The sequence below is a fragment of the Pleurodeles waltl genome, chromosome 4_1, assembly GCF_031143425.1.
Source record: "Pleurodeles waltl isolate 20211129_DDA chromosome 4_1, aPleWal1.hap1.20221129, whole genome shotgun sequence".
Lineage (NCBI taxonomy): Eukaryota > Metazoa > Chordata > Amphibia > Caudata > Salamandridae > Pleurodeles > Pleurodeles waltl.
In genome coordinates this window covers 224,068,194-224,088,019 of record NC_090442.1, presented here as the reverse complement: position 1 = coordinate 224,088,019, position 19,826 = coordinate 224,068,194, and the positions used below count along the sequence as shown (strand labels likewise).

At 43.4% G+C, this 19,826-nt stretch overlaps 1 protein-coding gene across 1 annotated transcript in view; it reads right to left on the bottom strand.

Annotated features, from left to right (window-relative positions):
- Positions 1 to 19,826, bottom strand: part of CCDC91 (coiled-coil domain containing 91) — a 1,353,016-nt gene that overhangs the window by 354,708 nt on the left and 978,482 nt on the right. The gene's annotated exons all lie outside the window — the stretch shown is intronic.

Sequence of the window (19,826 nt, the reverse complement as noted above, 5' to 3'; positions counted from 1 at the left end):
TCTGCCAACTTTGTTCCTGTGGACTCCGGTGCTCATTTCCTGCTCATTATTTACCTTGAATCCCCCTGCCTACTAAGTGCTTTCACTACAGCTACAGAGATACCTCGTGATAAACAGGGCACGATGAATATTAACTATTGCAATCGTTGCTGCACAAAAAGAAAACGTGCAAGATGTTTCCCAATGCATGAAAGTCGGGGGGCGGGGGCTCTCTTTTTGACTAGGGAGCAATGGCCATCTGAGAGATATTTAGAACTTTTGCAAACTTTAGTATGCACAAACCTGACGTAGCTTAACAACCATAACTTTCCATTTTCAACTCCACTGTATTCTCTGCATGCTTTTCTTAAACCTTATTGGCTTTACTGTCGTATAACGTGATTCACGTTAGGCTGCCACAAAATGCCGTGGTCCAGTCTGGATACATCTGCATTAATTTAGTGCCTGTTGTGATGGAAATCAGATAAAATAAATCTTTCAGATTAAATTATTGTCTTGTGGTACATTAATACGCTGCAGAATTTATCGTTTATTCCAGAAAAGCTATTTTTTCTGTGCTGATCGCATTGCTCTAAACGGATATGCTGGGAGATGGAGAAATTCTCTCAAAATCACATGGGGCTGGAGTGGCAAGTGTGGTCTGTAACTTTAGAACTCCCAAGAAGTGTAACGAAGCAGGGTTTGATATATCAACCATATACTGGGTCGTAAACACTCAGAATCGAAGTCTACAATTGCAAAAATGTTTTTTTGCAAAATATGAATTCCAATTTACAAGTCGGTAAAGTTTTACCAATGCCTAAAATGCGATTAAAACCAGATATTGGTTTGCTATTTGGAAGGAGTGTGTTGTGGGTTCCCTTCCACATTCTGGATTGGTATGCAGTGTGTTGTTTGTTTGCAACTCCAATTTCGGTCATAATCCATTGAAAAGTTACAAACCTCCAATCTGTGGTGGTAACCCATTCACAAAAGGCAAGCAGTCCCCTCTCATTCCATTGTTCTTGTATATGTTGAAAAAAGTTTCACAGGTGAGTAGACAGTGGTCTAATGGACCACTGCCAACTCTCAACAAACTTATGAAAAATATTTTTAAAAACATTTCCTTTAAGAAAAATAGGCTGCTTTAAAAACATTTCTTTACTGAGAGGAAATCAGAGACTGGGTGGTCTGGTGGCGCATGCACACCATGGTCCTACCAATTCGGGGTGTATCACAAATTGCGATCTACCTCATGAATATTAATGAAGTAAGTCAGATTACAATTCACTCCAATTTGAACATTTGGGAACTGACCTCTTGGTATGGCCAGTTTTTGAAAAGAATGTGTTAGTAAATCTGGCCCCAGATCCCGAGATAATGTAAGTGATGTTTAAATGCCCCTTTTTCTTAAAAGAGGTGTAGGAAGCTAGCCGCTATGTAGTGCGCAAAGCTAGGCACACTGTGTAGGGTGTCCGGGCAACCACACGTTGGTTTACAGAGGTAAAAACTAGGCCACCTAATCCTCTAATTTTTATGGTAGCTTGGTCGAGCAGTTAGGCTAATCTTGGAGAAGTGCAAAGCATTTGTTCATTTGTTGTATTCACAGTATTACTCACAGTATCAATAAATCAAGGCACACATGCAAAAGAATAACTCAAGACGAAATTGCAAAAATACTTCAGATTTTTATAAAACCTTTAAGACCAAGATCATCAAAACTGGGTACGTACTTTTTAAGTTATGAATTTTTAAAGTTTTAATAAAGTTAGTCTTTTTGTGCGTAATTATGCACCACAGGAATCAATGGAGAAATACTTGGAAAATTCACAGTAAATCAGGCAATGTGTTTACCAATGTCTCTTTTTGCAGGTAGGTCAAGGTCATCGTTGGGTATCCTGGACCAGCTGTAGAAGTTTTGGCAAAACCCAGTTTGGGCGGAAGTCGATGGAGCTGGTGTCAGGCCACTCCGGGGGACCACTTGGAAAAGCACTGCGCAGGCAGACTTAAAGGTAAGCCCAGAGGGTCCCCTTGAGGTGTTCAGGTCGCAAGGGGTGTGGGACCCTTGGGGCACTGCTGGATCTTCGGTGCAGGGCACAGGGCGGCCAGGTGCAGAGCAAATCAGTGAGCCAGGAGATGTGCACACAGGTGCCCCTGGAAGCAGGAGGTAGGATACTCCGAAGGTCACTTGCAGGTCAGCAGGGGCACTATGGTGGTAGGTCCAGGTGGTCCCTTTAGTCCCTCGACTGAGGCTTCCTCCTAGTCCTTTGTTAGTCCGGAATGGACTGTCCTTCTGGGGGCCCTACGTGAGGTGACCAGCACCTGGGGCTATTGCACGGTCTGGCCACTGGAGGACGTAGTGCCACCAAACTTGGCACACTGGTAGATTTTGTCCTCACAGTCCGACAGGTGAAATCTGGTCTGGCTGCCATGTCCAATTCCTTGGCAAGCAGCCAGTCAGTGAAGTGGCCTTCACTGGGTCTTTGGTTCCATGGGGCTGCAGAGAGATGATTTCACTCTGGAGGGAGATCTGTCGCAATTTTCAAAGAGTGCAGGTCCTCTGAGGGTTTATAGAGTCCGTCCGACATCCAAGTAACCCCTCAGTGGTGATTGTCGAGTACTGGGTGCAGCAGGTAGGGCTTGGCGCCTTTTCTGGGTGCAGCAGGGCTTCAAGTTCTCAAGCCTTGGGTCTTCTTTGTTGCTGGTTTTCTTTTGTCCTTAGAATCTGACTTCTTGGTCTAGGAATGCCCACTACATACTGTATTTAACCTAGTAGTGGCCAAGGGGTCATCTACCATAGGGTGGCTACATCCACTAAGTGGCCACTTCCTGGGGGCAGAGGTCACTTCCCTACACTTGATTGGCTATTTTCCTTCCATACAAGATGGAGAAAGAAATGGAGAGGTCACCTCCAATGCAACACCTGAGGGGTGATGCAAGCCAGGACTGGCCACTCCTTCAGTCCTCTGTCTGGTTTCCGAGGGTTTGCTCTGGAGGCGGCCACCTGCTGCTAGCAGCAGGCCTCGGAGAGAGTTTCAAGGGTGGTAAGCACTTGAAGCTCACTTGCAAGACAGTGCACATTCCTGAGGGAGGGGGTGTTAGCTCCTCCACCCAGAAAGGGCGTTGTTCTGAATCCCAGAAAGCAGGATCTCTCAACCCAGAGATTCAGACTCTTGTCTGGTGGTGGCACGCTGGTTGTGACCGGCCAGCAACCATGCCAGGGTAGTTAGCTTTTGCAGGGGGCACATCTAAGGTGAACCCTGGGTGCAATTGGCAATAAATCCATATTAGTAACAGGTTGGATTTATCATTCTGAGTTGTTTGATAACAAACAACTCAGGGTTCAGAGTGGCCATCATGTAGCTGAGAAACTCGTATTGACCAGTGTCCAGAACATGCACTTAAAATGACTGCTCTGTTCACTCACTATGCCCCAGGTTTGGCAAGGAAACAGTGGGGCCATATTGCTCATGCACCTATGCCCACACATACCATATAGTGCACCCTGCCTTAGGGCTGGAAGGCCTTCCAGATGGGTGACTTACCTAAAGGGCGACATATGCCATGTCGACTTTGCCTTTTGGGTTTGCAACAGGATACTCAGCCTGAAATGGCAGTGCTGGGTGCACTTGAATGCATGGCTCTAGAGGGTGGCACAATCAGTGTTGCTGCCCTTGGGGGCCTACCCTTAGTACCCCATGCTATGGGTACCTAGGTACCACATACTAGGGACTTATAGTGGCAGCTAAGGGTGTCCCCCAGTTGTGCCAATGCATCACAACAGTTTTGGGGAAAGGGACCTGGGCCAGGGAACCCGGTTAGCAGGGGCCCTGGGCACTTACAACTTTGAGGCTACATCATTTACCCAAGCAAAAAGTGAGGAGCGAACCATGTCAAAAGAGGCCTTTTCTCAGAAGAGGAGTGTGCATTCTGCAGTCTTTTGGAAAGTCCATTATTTGAGAAGTGTGATAAGAGAACATTAAGGCACATGCTTATTATGTTGATGTGTGTAAGAGTGTGACAAGCTATTTGTTATAGTGACTGTTCAATATCAAAGGTTCTTGACTTTTCACTTTGGGTAGACCAAAGAATGATGAAGTGAATATATGTCAATTTCAAACTCAGAGTAGAGAATCTATCATAAGAGTTACAATGAAATTGCTCTAAATAACACATATTAACTACCACACCTGTGGTATGTCGTTCACATTTGTGTAGCACTATGTACCACTGTTATGTTATAATAATGCTTTATCTATCTTGATGCCCTTTCATGTGGAGCCAGGAAGGCCAAGACTCAATGAGTGAAGACACTTTACAAGTTTCTTCCTACAAATATACAGTTCTTCAAAGGTGCTGAGGGATCTATGCAACCTTTTAATGACTTATGCGGTAGGTTGGACATTTGAGTGGTTTATGCCTTGGCTTTGGAAGCAGGCAATCCAGTTCTAATTATTGTTTTCACTTCAAAACATCTGTAAACATATTCTAACTGGACACCAAGAATGGAAAAAATGCTAGTTTGAACCACATACTATAAATTTTCTCACAAAAATAATAATTTTCAATTAAGTGCCCTTAGAAATATATGGAAGTTTCAGAACGAAGGGCAGTGCTCACAACTGTGTCAACAGAGAACCAACACTTTAAACAATAAGTGTGAGTAACGGGGTTGTTGGTTGAGAGGGGTGAAACCCTACTCAAGCAACAGCCACAGTCCTTGTCAGGGTGAACCACAAAAATCACTAAAGTAACACATCGATTGAGTAAAATGAAAAACGTTTGACAAAAAAACAACAAAAATTCAATCAGTAGAACCAGAGATATGCAATTTTAAAGATTTAAGTTAAGTATAGAGCCTATAAGGACAAAGGGCCACTCGCCGTTACCTGGTTGTGATCGGGTAAAAGTCACAAGTTCAGGCCAACTGCAAAGTAGCGCAGGCCAGATAAAAAGAGGAGGCTGCCAGGAGCAGGGAGAGCATCAGAGATGGTCATACGTGTAGTGTAAATAGAAGGCACAGCATTGCAGATGGTTGTCGCTGTAGCGCATTAAGGACGGTTACTGCAGGAGAATCGGAATGGCAGTCAGTGAGGGCTGTAAATGCTGTTGTGTGAAGTGAAGATCTTGTATTGCTGGTCATTGCTTGTAGCCGCTATAGCAGCTGTAACACAGAGTCAGGTTCACCACAGCTTTGCGTTGGCTGTCGGCATGGGTGGCAAGATCAGAGTATGAATGGGCCTGTTCATGGCCCATTCATGGTCGCAAATAGCTGAAAACGTCAGGATTTCTCTGTTTCATCAAAGAGGCACTCAACAGATGCCACACCCATAGCCCTGACAGGCACCCCTTGAAGATAGGGAACTTACTCCAGCAGAGGCCACCAGGGCTCGGAATGGTCCAGTTGCGAATCCAGTTGAAGCAGATTACCTGGGCAGTTGCAGAGGGGCCTCTGGAGCTTGTTGTGTCCCTGTTGCTCAGAACGGGAGGTCAGTCATCTGACCCTTAGAGTCACTTTAGCCTAAGATGAATGGTGCAGTTCCCGTCTTCCTTCTCAGACAGCAGGACAGGCTTCAAGCAGCAGGAGAGTTCTTCTTCTATAATATCCACAGTTCTAGGGTGGAATGGAAGAGTGGGTCTGAGTGTCCCATTTCTATACTTGGTACCCCCCTTGAAGTGAGAGAAGCATCTGGAGTTTTCCCCTATTAAAGTGTCTGAACTTTTCAGTCTTCTGGCCCTGGTCTCAGTCACAATAGGGGTAAAGTCCTTTAAGTGTGAGCTGGGCAAGTGCTTTTTAAGTGCAAGTGTGTTAGGCGACAGTTCCACTGCTCATCAAGCCAACGCTTCTATTGGGATACTGTCTCAGAGACATACACAAAGGTCAACTACACCTAGTCATGTGACTCAGGAACAGGCTGCAGGCACCAAATGGGACAAGAAAATGACAACTTTCTGAAAGTGGCATTTTCAGAACTATTACTTAACAACCTACTAAAAAGGTGTTTAAATTACAAATTCTTAAGACACCAAACATGGGAGTCCTACCTGCTCCCACAAAAAAGCGATCAATTATTGAACGTAATAAGGTAATCCAATGTTATCCTATGGGTGGGGTAGGCCTTGCAAAAGTGAAAACTGAATTTACGAGTTTTTCACTACCAGAACATGTAAAACATTTTATATACAATGCACCCTGCCTCAAGGGCTGTGGTGATATATGTTTTAAACAGGAATGTTTAGGCCTGGCAAAAGAGTTATCTTGTCAGTAGACCTGTTTAAAAGAGCTACCTAAGTGGGTAACACATTAACTGCTGCAGGCCCACTAGTAGCATTTAATTTATAGGCCCTTGGTACATGTAGTGCCACTTTGCTAGGGACTTACAGTTAATTGAATGTGCCAATTTGGTGTACGCTGTTTACAAGAGAGTGCACAAGTACTTTTGGCACTGGTTAACAGTGGTAAAGTGTGTAGTGTTATAAAGCCAACAAAAATGGGTTAAAAAAGAAGAGGGGTAAAGACAAAAAGTTTGGGGGTGACCCTGTAGAGAGGACTAGGTCAAACAATAGGCAAAACTGAAAAAGGCATTAAACAATCAAGAGTCAATGCGCAAACCAGCACCACCAAGTAGAATCAGCCTAACCAAAACAGATTGCTAAAAAATGACAAGTTTACAAGTATACTGGATGATCTGCCTAGAAGAGCCCTGCCCAAAATTCAGGCTGGGAAATTCTCTGCTTGGCTGAAGTCCTCCGACATCTGCCCATAGTCTAAATGTACAGTAAAACTTTCCGTTATTGGCTTTTCCACCGTGGGTTCCTTTCTGTGCTTGCCCATCCTAAGCTCTTTTTCCCACACACAAAGTAACATTCCACATAATGAAAATAGTAATAATGAGATTTAAAACTGCCATTTTACATACTGTGTTCTCCTTCTGGAAGGATATGAAAAAATGTTTGTTTAATTTTTATGATCTTCCAACAAAAAGTGCATTATTAATCATGAATTATAAAAGTAAACCTGGCACCTGAGCTACTTTTAAACATACACATACATTATGAAAACTTGATTTTGACATCATTAGCAATTGTATTGTACTGTAGCCAATGAACATTGGCTGCTCAGTATGAGTACTGTGGATCAAAGTGTGTCTGTCATGTGAAGTGTATGAGTAGTGACTGATATTGTGCTTGAGTAAGACTTGTGCTGTTGTGTTTTTCTACCTTCACCAGTGCATGCATTTAAGGAAAAAGAGTGAAGAGTAGAAAGTCTAAGCTGTGAGTGTTGGTGTGTGGGTGGATAGGTGTTTATGACTGCACTTTAGCATATGTGGGCAGTGGTTTGCTTTTGTGTATGTATGAAAGAGATGCACTGACCACATCTCAGCAAGCGTGTACCTCTGCCTACAACTACCATGCTTAGTGATGCCTGTGACGTACTGTTAATTCTACATGACCATGGCACATTCAGGTGCTCAATAGTATGAAATGTTAAACATGCATTCTCTACACATGGGTGGTAAAGGAGCAACCCACATTAATCTGCATCATGCAACTAGCCTTAGTATATGGTCTGAGGATTCACACCAGCATTGATGACCCACCATCATATTTGCACTGACAGGTTCACTGATGTGCAACAGAGGAACAGTATGGTGGGCAGGGTAAGTATCACTTCATAATAAAAGTTTTCTGGACTGGGACAGATCAAGCCCATTAGTGGGCAGACGATGACCCTTCATGTTGTGTTATCAGAGTTAGTGCAGGAGTGACACATGAGCATCACAAGAGAAGATTAGGATGAAGCTGTTTCACTTAAGGGAACGTGACTTGCGGGTGCTGATGGATGATCTTAGAACACCACAAAGTACCCTTCATGCTGGACAGTCCCAGGTTACACTGAAACTCAAGAAGCCTTAAACTAATTAAATGTAGAAATAAAGCAATTTATGCTCTGCATCAGTGGCGGCATTCACACAAACATGAGCAGATGATGAATACATTTTATTTCAAATGAGTATTGAGAAGACCATACAGGTGTGTCCATGATCAACCCATAGTAATGGGCATTGAGTGAACACATGGTATGTGTTATGAAGGTACCAACACACATATTCACTTGCACAATATACACAGAGTAAGGATACAAAAGAATGTACACATTTACTATTTCAACTCCTTATTCGTTTACCTTGATGATAGTGTACAACTCAAAACTTTGGAGATGATACATGTGCAGTTCTATAGCAAACTATTTAAATTCAATAGTTCAGGAAATGATTTTTTTAAATTACTTACTTTATATTTAAAGTGTTAATTTATCTGACAAATGTATATCTCAGGGAAAATATGGAGTATCTTTTGCCAGTCTAATACATCATTTCCTGAAGCTTGTTTTGCCTGATTGGATTCTGGCTAAATCCAAATAAGGCACTTTTTACTATAGTAGAGTAAAAAGCTCACAATGTTCAGGTTATACGTTCCTCCTACTACTTTGTTTGTTTCATAGGACATGTTGGCATTGAAAGCACCTGCTAATGTATTTGTCAATATGTTGGTGAAATATCAAGGTGTTAGCGAAGGTCACTCCGTATAAACTGTAACTGGTTACAGTTTCTACTCGCGATGGTTAAAACTTCCATGTGAAGCTTAGTTTACCACTTCCCCCATGGAACACCATTACCTTTGCTTTCATTGTATTATTTTTACTCACTTATTTTTACAATACACAACAAATATTTCCAAAGCTTGTTGCTACCTGACTGGAGTTAAGTTAAAAAGAATGGTATTGTCGGCATAATAAACAATGAATATTCATTGGATCAATTTGCAGTGGGAAACAGGATTTTGTGAGCATCTGCTAACTAGGTGGAAACTAACAGAAGACCCAGTATAAAAACCCTTGACTCAATGTGTTTTGGGATCCTATCTTTATAAACAGTGCTCCATTTTTACCTGCTTGGATCCTAGTTCATGAGTTCTTATGAGAGCTAATTGTATTTTCTATGCCATCAACTTCTCCAAGATTCTGGGATGTCATTGTTTTGCATTACTGCATTTATTACTGGTTCTAAAAACAAAGCACAAATATTTGGTTATAATTTTAATATGTTTGCAGGCAGACAATCAGGTCCATGGGTGCAGAAGGAACTCTTGATTGATCTTCAAGTTTATTTTCATCTGGTGTGTGGGGTTATCATCAATTACTGCTACAAGCTTGTTTTCCCAATGCCCTCACAACAGCAAATCTATCTCTTGGTTGTCACTATTTAGTCATGTAAGTGATCTGATCTTTATCTGCCACTGTATTTTTTATATTCCTTTATTTTGATATCTGTCTAGCTCCGTAACAGATTGAATGATTCCTGAATTTGCCTATTGAACACTTGTTTTATTTTTATTAGTCCCTATTTTCTGATTTGATTTAGTTTTCCTCATAATTATTTTTTAAATTGAGAGTTTTCCAGGTCAAGTAGAAGAAGAAAATAGCCTTCAAATACTATTTTTTCATGATTTTTTCAATAAAGACAGTATTATTTAAAAAAATGTGTTTTTACTGCAGCTGACTAGTAAATCCTCATGTTATTTTTAACCATAGGCTTAGGTCTGTCCTGCCAGATGTAATGCAATTTCACTTCAATCTTCATGAATATTTGTAGGGGTATATGGCCGCTTCCTCAATTTTCCCCACCCTTAGATGGGAGATTAAGATGAAAACATGCGGATGAACCTATTGTAAAATCAATCAGTGAGCTAGATTGGCCATTGCTAAAATATCATTCAGCCTAGCTGGTCACTTGAAAACCTTTCATTGATGAGCATTAAGTTGAAGTTCTTAAAAATTCCATCAAAATATTTTCCTTTTTTGTTTGGTTTTAGGAGTTGGGCCAGGCTACCCAGGGCTTCTGCATAGTAGATATATAGAGGAACTTCCTAAATTGTCGCTAGTATCCTTGCATTTAGCTCCCCTAACAGCACAATTTTAAGGGTGCAGTATATATATATATTTTTGCAGTGTGGGTACATGTCTAAGTAATGGTAATCCAGTGATTTATCGCCATGAGCTAGTAAGAGGTCCCCTTTCAAAGATATATTTCTTTAATTTAAAAGGGAGATGTCATTGACTTCTGTGTTAATTTCATGTTACTGTTATTTGCAAGTTAATCAGATGTTGCATATATACCTATCCCATACCTTCCTAAGTCACTTGCAGATTTTAAGATTTCTTCTTTAATTAAAGTTTACAGTAAACTATTCCATTTTTAAATAATACACAGATTTTTTAGGAAGCTTAACTGAATGTAATGCCTTTAAATTTTTTGAATGATTTGTATAGTCTGATTCCTCCCATTTTAGGGCTATTTCTTGAAACATCAAACATCTTATGTTCAAATGTGTTGGAGGGGTGCTAGAGTACCATGTCTTTCTCACATCAATTTGAGTTATTCTCTGTTCGTTTGGATTTCTCACATGGGCAAAGTATTATTTTCCAACTGGATCATCTCTTTCTTCCCACAAGTACATGCTTTCCTCTGTGTGATTTGATTGTTTAATAATGTCGCTTCTGAAGCGGTTACTGCCCTTAGGCAATTACATTCCCTAGTCAGTCACTTTTAGTTGGTGATGATATTTTAGCACTTGCACTATATTAGAAGCCTTTGGGGTGTTTCTTTGCAGACAGAATGCTGTTGCCAGAATGTTGAGAGAATACTTATTTTGTTTGCACATACTTGCACTATGCTCTGTTTTGAACTACTCAAATCATAGCGCTTTGGGCCTTTTGTGGTTAAATGTACTCGGTTAGCTTTAGGGTGTCTTTTGATAGTAAACTGTATAAAGCATCAGCTGAGGTAATAATAAAGAAACGTCATGCTCTGCTAGATGAATTAAGCTATTTGTGTGTGCCTTTTACACTGTGAATGACATTGTTTTTACAATGTTGGGCTATGCCTGTAAAATGTTTTTGCTTATTTGAAAGCTAGTGCAACCAGCCGCTAAGTATTCACTTTTACAATGCATGTGAGGCATTGTTTATCTGAAAACAATGCTGAAACTGTGCTTCTGCCAGATATGTGTGAGAATTACCCAAGGCACATTAACTTTGTGTCCTGTGCAGCTATTGCTCTTTTAGAGCATTTTGTGTCTTCAGGGAAAGAAAGAGCACAGCTCAACAAGATTCCATTAAAAACGGGCATGTGGTTTGTACCGGTGGTTGCTAGGTGAAGATAAAATGAAGGTGAAGTGTCAGGACTGGTTTCTGCACCAACCATGAAGTTGCAAGCTTCAATTTGACATGAGTCAGTAGGAATTTAAGTTGAACTTGGTGATCCTGGGGGCTACATCATGAACATGTTCTATTTTGATGAGCTGAAGCTACTGAAGGTGTGCCATACTCCTACAACAACAGTGGAATTATGTCCAGGAATTACAGAGGGGTCCGGGAGACTTGCAAATGGTCAAAAGGGCATTCTAAGTAGATTACCATGACCCAAGATGGTCACAGAAGTCATAAACATAATAGAAAAGTAATTAAAGGCACAGGCTACACTCCTCCTGCTTTGACAGCAGAGGGCACCAAACCAGTAGAAGTGTCGAAAAATCCAGTGTTTTACGGTTCTTACTGAAAGGCAATGTATTCCCTTTGGCAGAGGTTTTTAGGGTCGAGCTTGCGTTGCATGCGCTTGCGCATGCGTTTCACTTGCGAGACGCTTTAGGAGTCAAAAAAGGGTTCGGAGCCCTGTTCACGTCACAACAGTTGTCTTTCATTGGTTCATGGGCTTGCCTGTTAAAATCTGCTTTCTTTCATTAGTGGAAGGCACGCATTCCGGTGGTTAGCCCTCCTCGAGCGCAGCAACCAAGTACTGAAAACATGTGAGGCTCGCTGTTTCCCGTCCAGTTTGTGGACTACTTTTTATCTTTTGTTCGCAACGCGATCTCGCTTGGCAGAAGTCGAGCGCTTTGCATAACATCGACGATGTTACATAGTTAATTGCACTTTTGACGGTTACGCAGATAACTGCACTTTTGCCGATAGGTTTCATTATGAGTGAACTGTAGCAGCGCGATCGCGCTGTTTTTTTATTTCAATGTGGAAAGAAAAATCCGGTTGGGAGTTTACAACTGCTAATAGCTGTAACTTGGAGAAATGTGAGACTCTAGTGCATTGCAAATGCTTGTTATTGGTTATCGCCAGTTTGATAGCTGCATTGTCAAAACCCAAAATAAAAGCACTGGCATTGCAAAGTACAATCAACACGACTATTGCAATAAAATGAAGGAATCACTCCCCTGTGCGCTCCAGTGATATCCCTGGCATAGGAACAATAAAAGACTGAAGGTAAGAATGCAGGACACTAGACCATGAAATGGGAAGGAAGTTACGGTAATGTATTCAGCATAACATAAGCCTGAGGGAATCTCTAAAGTTGCACCATTCCTGAAAGATCATCGGAATATGAAGTGCAGAAACTTTGACAACCTAGATGATAATTCATAGAGATAAGGGATCTGCTTCAACCAGATAAGATTCATACCACCAAATATCAAAAGGAAATTCAGGAATAACATTTAGTTAAAATAGTGGCTTACTTAAAAGAGCTAGATATTCAAAAAAGCGTCCTTGAACTACTTACTGCGAAGTCTTATTCTCAACTTGGAAACATACCAACATATAATCACTTTACCTTTGAACCTGTACGCATACTATCCCCAGAAATTATAAGGGGCTTGTGAGACAACCAATTAACCTTTAGCACGAGTTGCCATTCGAAACAAAGAAGAATCAAGGACCAGATTCTGAAATAGGTTCACGTTATATATAATTTCTTTAAACGAAGTATGGGATGTATTTAATTTCACTTCCTTCGCACCTCAACATGAGGGCAACAAACAAATCAAACATTTGTTTCACAAAGTGAATCGTAACAAACAGGACAGGATTGACCGTCAAGGTATAACTACAACATATGAACTTCATTACTGTACTAGTGGCAGCTCCTAACCCTAAAGACAAATTTCAGACTTCTTGAATATACCATCAGCAGGATTAATACAAAGATTTCTGAAAGCGACTTCTAACCTCAGATACCTCACCTTAGAATGTTCCCCTGGCATCAGATTGGATCCCGAAAATCTTAAGCAGTTCCTCTGCCCACTGGTAGGTAGTGCCGAGCAGCTCCATGTTGATACTGTTCACATCAGAAGTGATGTGCGCAGTGCATATATAGGAGCTACCCCATGGCGCTGACATCCGTTCCATTCTTTATGAACTAAAATTGGAAATCAAAAAAGCTACTCCTGACATTTTTTGGGGACATTTTTTTGACCCATTTGTCATTATTTTTTAGCTTTGTTCCCAGTGTCTGAGGGATATGTCCCCCAACAAACCCACAGGATTTATACCATATAAGCAATGCCACAGACAAAGGTTCTGTCTCTGACCAACACTTGGTTTGCCTCTGGTGCTGGGGGTTAAACCATGACTTCTAGTCATGCACAAACTGCAAGGTGATGCACCCTAACGCAATTTGTGAGTGGGCGAAGAGGCTCCTGATGGCGCAACATAAGGATCCATGCTGATCTAGAGGGAGATTTCAAGCATGTTCTCAGAGAACATCCCGCAAACATTCATCATTCCACTCCAAGTTGCTGTGATTGAAGTCAGATAAATCGATGAAGCACAAGAAGAATAAGTTGAAGCATTCTACAACTTCTCCTAACAAGTGCCATGCTTTTAGGTCCTGCTCCCGCACTCCACCTGTGGAGTCAACAGCCGGGCCTGCTCCACGCTTTCCCAAGTTCCCCGGAGATGGAGTGACCCCTGCTCAACTTAAGGAGTTCTATGGTGCCATGTACTCCATCTTTGGGCCTTCAACTTCTGATGTATCTTCGGGCCCCACTGAGGTGAAAAGTGCCCCTGCTGGGTTACCACTAGCAGGTCCGCCCCAACATCAGCTGGGGTCTTTAGACCCGAACAGATGTCGGCAACAAGACCTTCACTGGTCCCATTTCTCTTGGTGACACTTGAAGAGAACTCCACATCCTCTCTGAGTCTGAGAAGGAGCTATCACAACGTAGACAGAGCGCCGACCAGACAGCGTCAACCAGTACTAGCCTTGGCTTGGACACATCCACTTTTCCAGAGAGGGATGATTATGAAGAGGGATGATTATAAAGAGGGCTATTGCCCCTTCAAGGATCATTCCTAACAGGAGGAAAACTGGTCTGAGAAGCTGGGTTATGCCAGTGGTCTGGACATCTCACAGCCTTTAGCCTGGTTTCTCCTCTGGGCACTGCCACGGAGGAAAGAGTGTCTATTGCTGTGGTGATGCACAGGGCAGCAGAGGTCCTGACATATATCTACCCTCCACCAAGAACAAGACCAAGATCTTAAAGGAGGTGCTTCAACCAGAGATAAGCTCTGCGGAACCCCCGCTCCCTTTTAATGAGGCCATCACCAACGTTCTCATGAGGGCATGGACTAAAGCCTGCACATGAGCTCCTGTGCACAGGATGATCACCTCTCTCCACCAACCTGCCCCTGGAGACCCAGCCTTCCTCACCCAACACTCCTCTCCCAAGAACCTGGTGGTACAGGCCTTGAAGGACAAACTTGAACCAAGAGCATTCCCTAGCACTCCACCAGACAGAGCACCAAAGAGGGTGGATACCTTTGGGAAGAGGATCTTTCCTTCCACCAGCCTGGCATTGCGGTCGGTGAACATTGCATGTTTTTTTGTATATATTCTTATAGGGTATACACGCCTTGTGGGACTCTGTTGTGCAGCTGCTGCCCATGCTTCCCATTTTGAACCAGGAACTCATGGATGGCCAGCACACAGCAAAGTTCACCATTCGGTGCGGATTGAACACCACCGGCTAACTAGACAAGTAGACAGGGCCATGGCCACAATCATGGAACTTCACCGGCACGCTTGGTTGAGATCGGCAGGGTTTTCATGGGATGTCCAAACACCCCTGATAGACGTGCCTTTTGACGGCTCCTGCCTATTCAGTGATAAGGCAGACAAGGCACTCAAGTCCTTAACAGAGAGCTGAGTCACAGCCAGATCCCCGGGCCTCATCTTAGTATCCCAACTACAGCAACAATCCAAATTTCGCCCCTTCCTTGGACGGGTTGTCCTAGTGCATTCACAATTCTAGACTTATCTTCCAGGCCAGCAGCCTTCTCAGTCCTTTCATGGCCGGGGATGCGGATCCCACAGAGGACTTGAAGGCCCACACCCTGTGGAAAGTCAAGTCCCACGTTCCTCCAGCTGCTGCAGCTTCCAAACCTCTTTAGTGTGTCCTCTATGCAGCACAAACATCCCGTTGGCGCTAGGGTCAGGCATCATCTGCCCCACTGGAAAGCAGTAACTTCTGATACATGAGTGCTCCAAATAGTGCGGCGAGGTTCTGGCTTTCTGTTTCTGGACACCCCGTCTATGCATGGCTGACAGGGGAACCATCTCTTCTTCCTCCATCAGCAAGTGTAGGCTGTGCTGCCCATAGGAGCCATAGAGAGGGTGCCGGCATCAGAAGAGTGTGGTTGTTATTTCTGTTACTTTGTGGTGCCAAAAAAGGAAAGAGGACTCTGTCCTATCCTAGATCTTCGCCCTCTCAATGCCTTTCTGTGATAATTCTCACCTTGGCTCAGGTTTTGTCTGTCCTGGACCATATAGACGGGATGGTAGCATTGGACCTCCAGGACATGTATTTACACCCCACCCCCCCCCCACCCTGCAGGGCCACAGGCATTACATGCGGTTCAGAGTAGGCTAGGAGCATTTCAAGACTGCTCTGCTCTCCTTTGGCCTCACCAGTGCCGCTCGGTCGCTCACAAAAGTGATGGTGGTGGTTACAGCACAATTGTGGAGGTCAGGAGTCCCAGTCTTTCCCTACCTCAGTGACTGGCTCTTGAAGGCAGGTTCGCCCCACGCAGCTGTCATCCACCTCTAGACAATGATGAACCTTCAGCACTCAATGGCGTTCACTACTGATATGCCGAAGTCACACCAGACCCCTCAGAAATGACAAATGATCTCTTCTCTGATGCTCTTGTTCATCTGAGCTATTCTGTATACAGTGCAGTTCCATGCCTACTTTCTGCAGTAGACAGTCCAGGACATTTGGACTATGGTCCCAGTGTTTCAACCTCCGTCCCAGATTTTAATGAGTGACTTTGAACCTTCTGGGTCTTATGGCCTCCTGAATGCTGCTGATTAAGCATGCTCGATGCCGTATGCCAACTCTGCAGAGGGATCTGAAATCCCAATGAAAACAGCACCTGTGAATCTCCCCAATATGGTTCACATTTTGGAGGAGACTGCAAAAGATCTGCAGTGGTGGTTGGCAAACTGCAACTGGATCAGCAACTGCACCCTTCTTCCCTCCCCAGCTAGAGCTGAGACAGGAGACCAATGTATAACTTCTCGGTTGGGCAGTGTTGGACCTGACGCTGTTGGGTGGTAGTCCCCCTAAACGATTTGCCTTCACCCCTCATTTTTTGTTGAATTGGTTTTCACTGGCTTTAGCACTCTGCACACTTTACCCCTACTAACCAGTGCTAAGGTGCCTGTGCTTGCTCCCTAAAACATGATTAATTGGTTTATACCTGATTAGTCTATGTAATTTACTTATAAGTCTCTAGTAAAGTGGTATGGCATATACCCAATGCTGGAAAACTGAATACTACTAGAGGGACTTCAGCTCCTATTGTGCCTCCCACTTAAGTAACCTCTCAAAACTTGCCTCAGGTCTGCCATTACAGCCTGTATACAGTTGTATACTGTGATTTGACTTGGCGAAATAAACCTTTTGCCGAATGTATAACTCCCTTTTTTAATACATATAAGTCACCCATAGGGCAGGGTGCATTATCTTTAAAAAGTTGGACATGCATTTTTATGTTTTACATGTCCTGGTAGTGAATATCTCACACTTTCATGTTTCACTATTGTGAGGCCTTTCTCTCCCATGGGATAACACAGGGGTACCTTATTACATTACAAGTAAAAACTTTTGTTTTGAAACAGATAGAAATGTCATGTTTGGTGACTGTCGTAGGAATTAGGACCATCTGTCAGGGGAAAACTGCAGGAGTTTCTTCCACTTCAGAGCTGGCATCAGGTATAACAATAGGTCCCTCAGACCCAATTTTCAATAACCTCCTGGACCTGTGGACACTACAGAAGGACTGCCTTGCTGCTTGAGGCCTGCCATGCTGTTTGAGAACAAAGACTGGCCCTGCTCCTTCATCCCAGGTTATCTGAGTGACTCCAAGGGCTAGTTCAGAGCTATAGGGAAACAACAAGCTCTAGAGGCCTTCCTGCAACTGCCTAGATGACCTGCTGCACTGAATGTGCCTGAACCTGCCTGAGCCCTGGTAGTCAGTGCTGGAGTATGTTCCTGATCCCCAAGAAGTGTGTCCCCGGTCCTGGACCGTTGGTGTGGCATCAGTTGAGCTTATCTTGAAGGAATGGGATAAATCCTGGTGTTTTGGGCTCTTTGCAACCACAAACGAGCCACTTCTCACCAAGGTCTTGCCACCTGCCCGCGCAAAACTCCAATGAACCTGACACTTCGTGCTACAGTGACAACTATCAATGTGAGATCTGCATTTAGAGCTACAACATTAACAGCCAATGGGGACCACCAATGCAAGGCTCCAGCAGCGACTGTCCGTGACCCCCAACAGGATCTTCATGCTAAAGCAAATACCATCAGCGATGCTCAGCCAGCTCTTCGTGCTACAGCGATGACCATCTGTGCTCCCTGCTCATCTGCAAACTAGAATCTTCACATCAGACTTTGAGAAGGAAACTTTTTCAGATAGACTAACCTGGTCCTTGTATCTGACCTGTGATCCATTGAGGTCGGCCTGAGCTTGTAGGTTTCACCAGGTCTTGCTCAACCAGATGATTCCAAGTGGCGCTTTGTGCTTTCAGGCACTATACTTACCTTAAGCTTTTAAAATTGCCTACCTCTGGTTCTTGTGACTGGATTTTTGAGGGGCTGGTGTCCAATACTTTATTAGAATTTGCTCCATTTTTCAAAATTGTTGTGATTTTTTTTTTGTTGTACTTTCACTTAATTACTGTTTGGGTGTTGCATAAATACTTTACAAATTGCCTCTCAGTTAAGCCTGACTGCTTTTGTGGGAAGTGCCCAGAAGGTTAAGCACAGATTAATTTAGTGACTTTTGTGCTTCACCCTGAATGGGGTTGTGGCTACTGCTTGAGGAGGGTTAACCCCCTCCAAACAGCATGCACATTTCTCACAGGGCAGTCACCAGGGAGAGGTTGTCTTAGGTGCAATGTCAGCTCCATATCAACCTTCTGGAGATGACGGCTATCTGCTTGGCATTGAAAGCCTTCCTCCCATCCCCAGGGAAGGATAGTTTCGGTCTTCACAGACAATACCACTGCCATGTGGTATTGCAACAAACGGGGTAGAGTGGGTTCAAGGGCCCTGTGCCAGGAGGCTCTGCACTGTAGTGAATCCTAGTTCGTTTTTAATGGGATAACAGGAGTTAGCTTAGCCTCTGGCTCGCAGACTCGTGCCCCCGTCACCTAGTGACTTTTAACCTACTTAGCTTGCTCTGTCTTAGCCCATTTAATTATTTAATTCTTCTAAGATGGCTGCCTTGTTTATAGTTAGGCCACTTGTTATGAGTTACATTATCAGTGTCACCGCGCTAAGGCGTCAAGATAAAGCAACAAAGACAAACAAACAGTAGGTGTTCACACTTAGGGATCTTCCCTCTCTATACTTTCGAGGGATTGTTTATATTAATTGCCGTCCCAAGCATGTCTGTTATCTATTGTTTGGGAACACACCTACGTCAGTTGTCCTTGTAGATCTGAATAAATACATCGCACTTTAGACAGATAATCAGAGGGATTCCGACCAGAGGGCATCGCCACCATCGCTGATATCGATGCTGCACGTCGTCTTGACACTGACCCAGTCTTCGTGTCCCTGCGGAGTCTGAGATAGAGACCTCATTCCAAGGTAACGAGGGTTGGGGGCTCCTCTCATGGACATGGCATTGGCAGAGTAGGTTTAACAAACCCAGCTCTCCTTTAGGTAAGAGGTTTGGCCTTTCACTTTAGGGTATTAGGGCATTGTATATCTCATATGTCTTTCCTATGCATTGCAAAATGGTGGGGGTCTTTGTAATAATGACTCTTGTCTTCACAATTCTGTTTCTTGCATTATTCATTATCCTAATCATTGCAGCCCATGCAACTTATCACAAATTGCAGTTATGTTAAATAAAAACGATTGAAACTTTACTGCATCTTTGTCATTGCCTGTGTTTGTATGTGACATGATATATCTGTGAGAAAGGGGTAATCTCTGTTTAACCACAACACTCCCTGAGATGTCTTATTCTCGAGTCCATGCGTAAAGGCTGCCACAAATCACCTTTTACTATTGTGTTTCTGGTGAGGTGCTGCTAGTGAGCCGGTAAGGTTTGGACAACAGTTGCGACTTGTTGTAGGAAAGGCGTAGTCGCCTACAAACAAATGTACTGTCATCCTTTAACCAGCAGTCTTGCCCAGAGCAAGAGTCCAATCTACGACAGCACCTCTGGTCTTGCCTGGAGTCACAGGACATCTTCCTCTACATTTGGAGGTGGTGCAAGGTCTCTACAAAGATTGGGGAGAATCTTGGCTCGATCTATTCGCCACTCCAGAGAACATGCAATGTCAGCGCAATGTCAGCACTTTTACTAGTTGGCGTTTCCAAAGTGGCTCTTGCTCAGAGACTAGTTCTGCTTGGACTGGAACCTGGGCTCTTGTACGCCTTTCCACGATCTCTCTTCCACCTCGGGTTCTCTAGAAGAT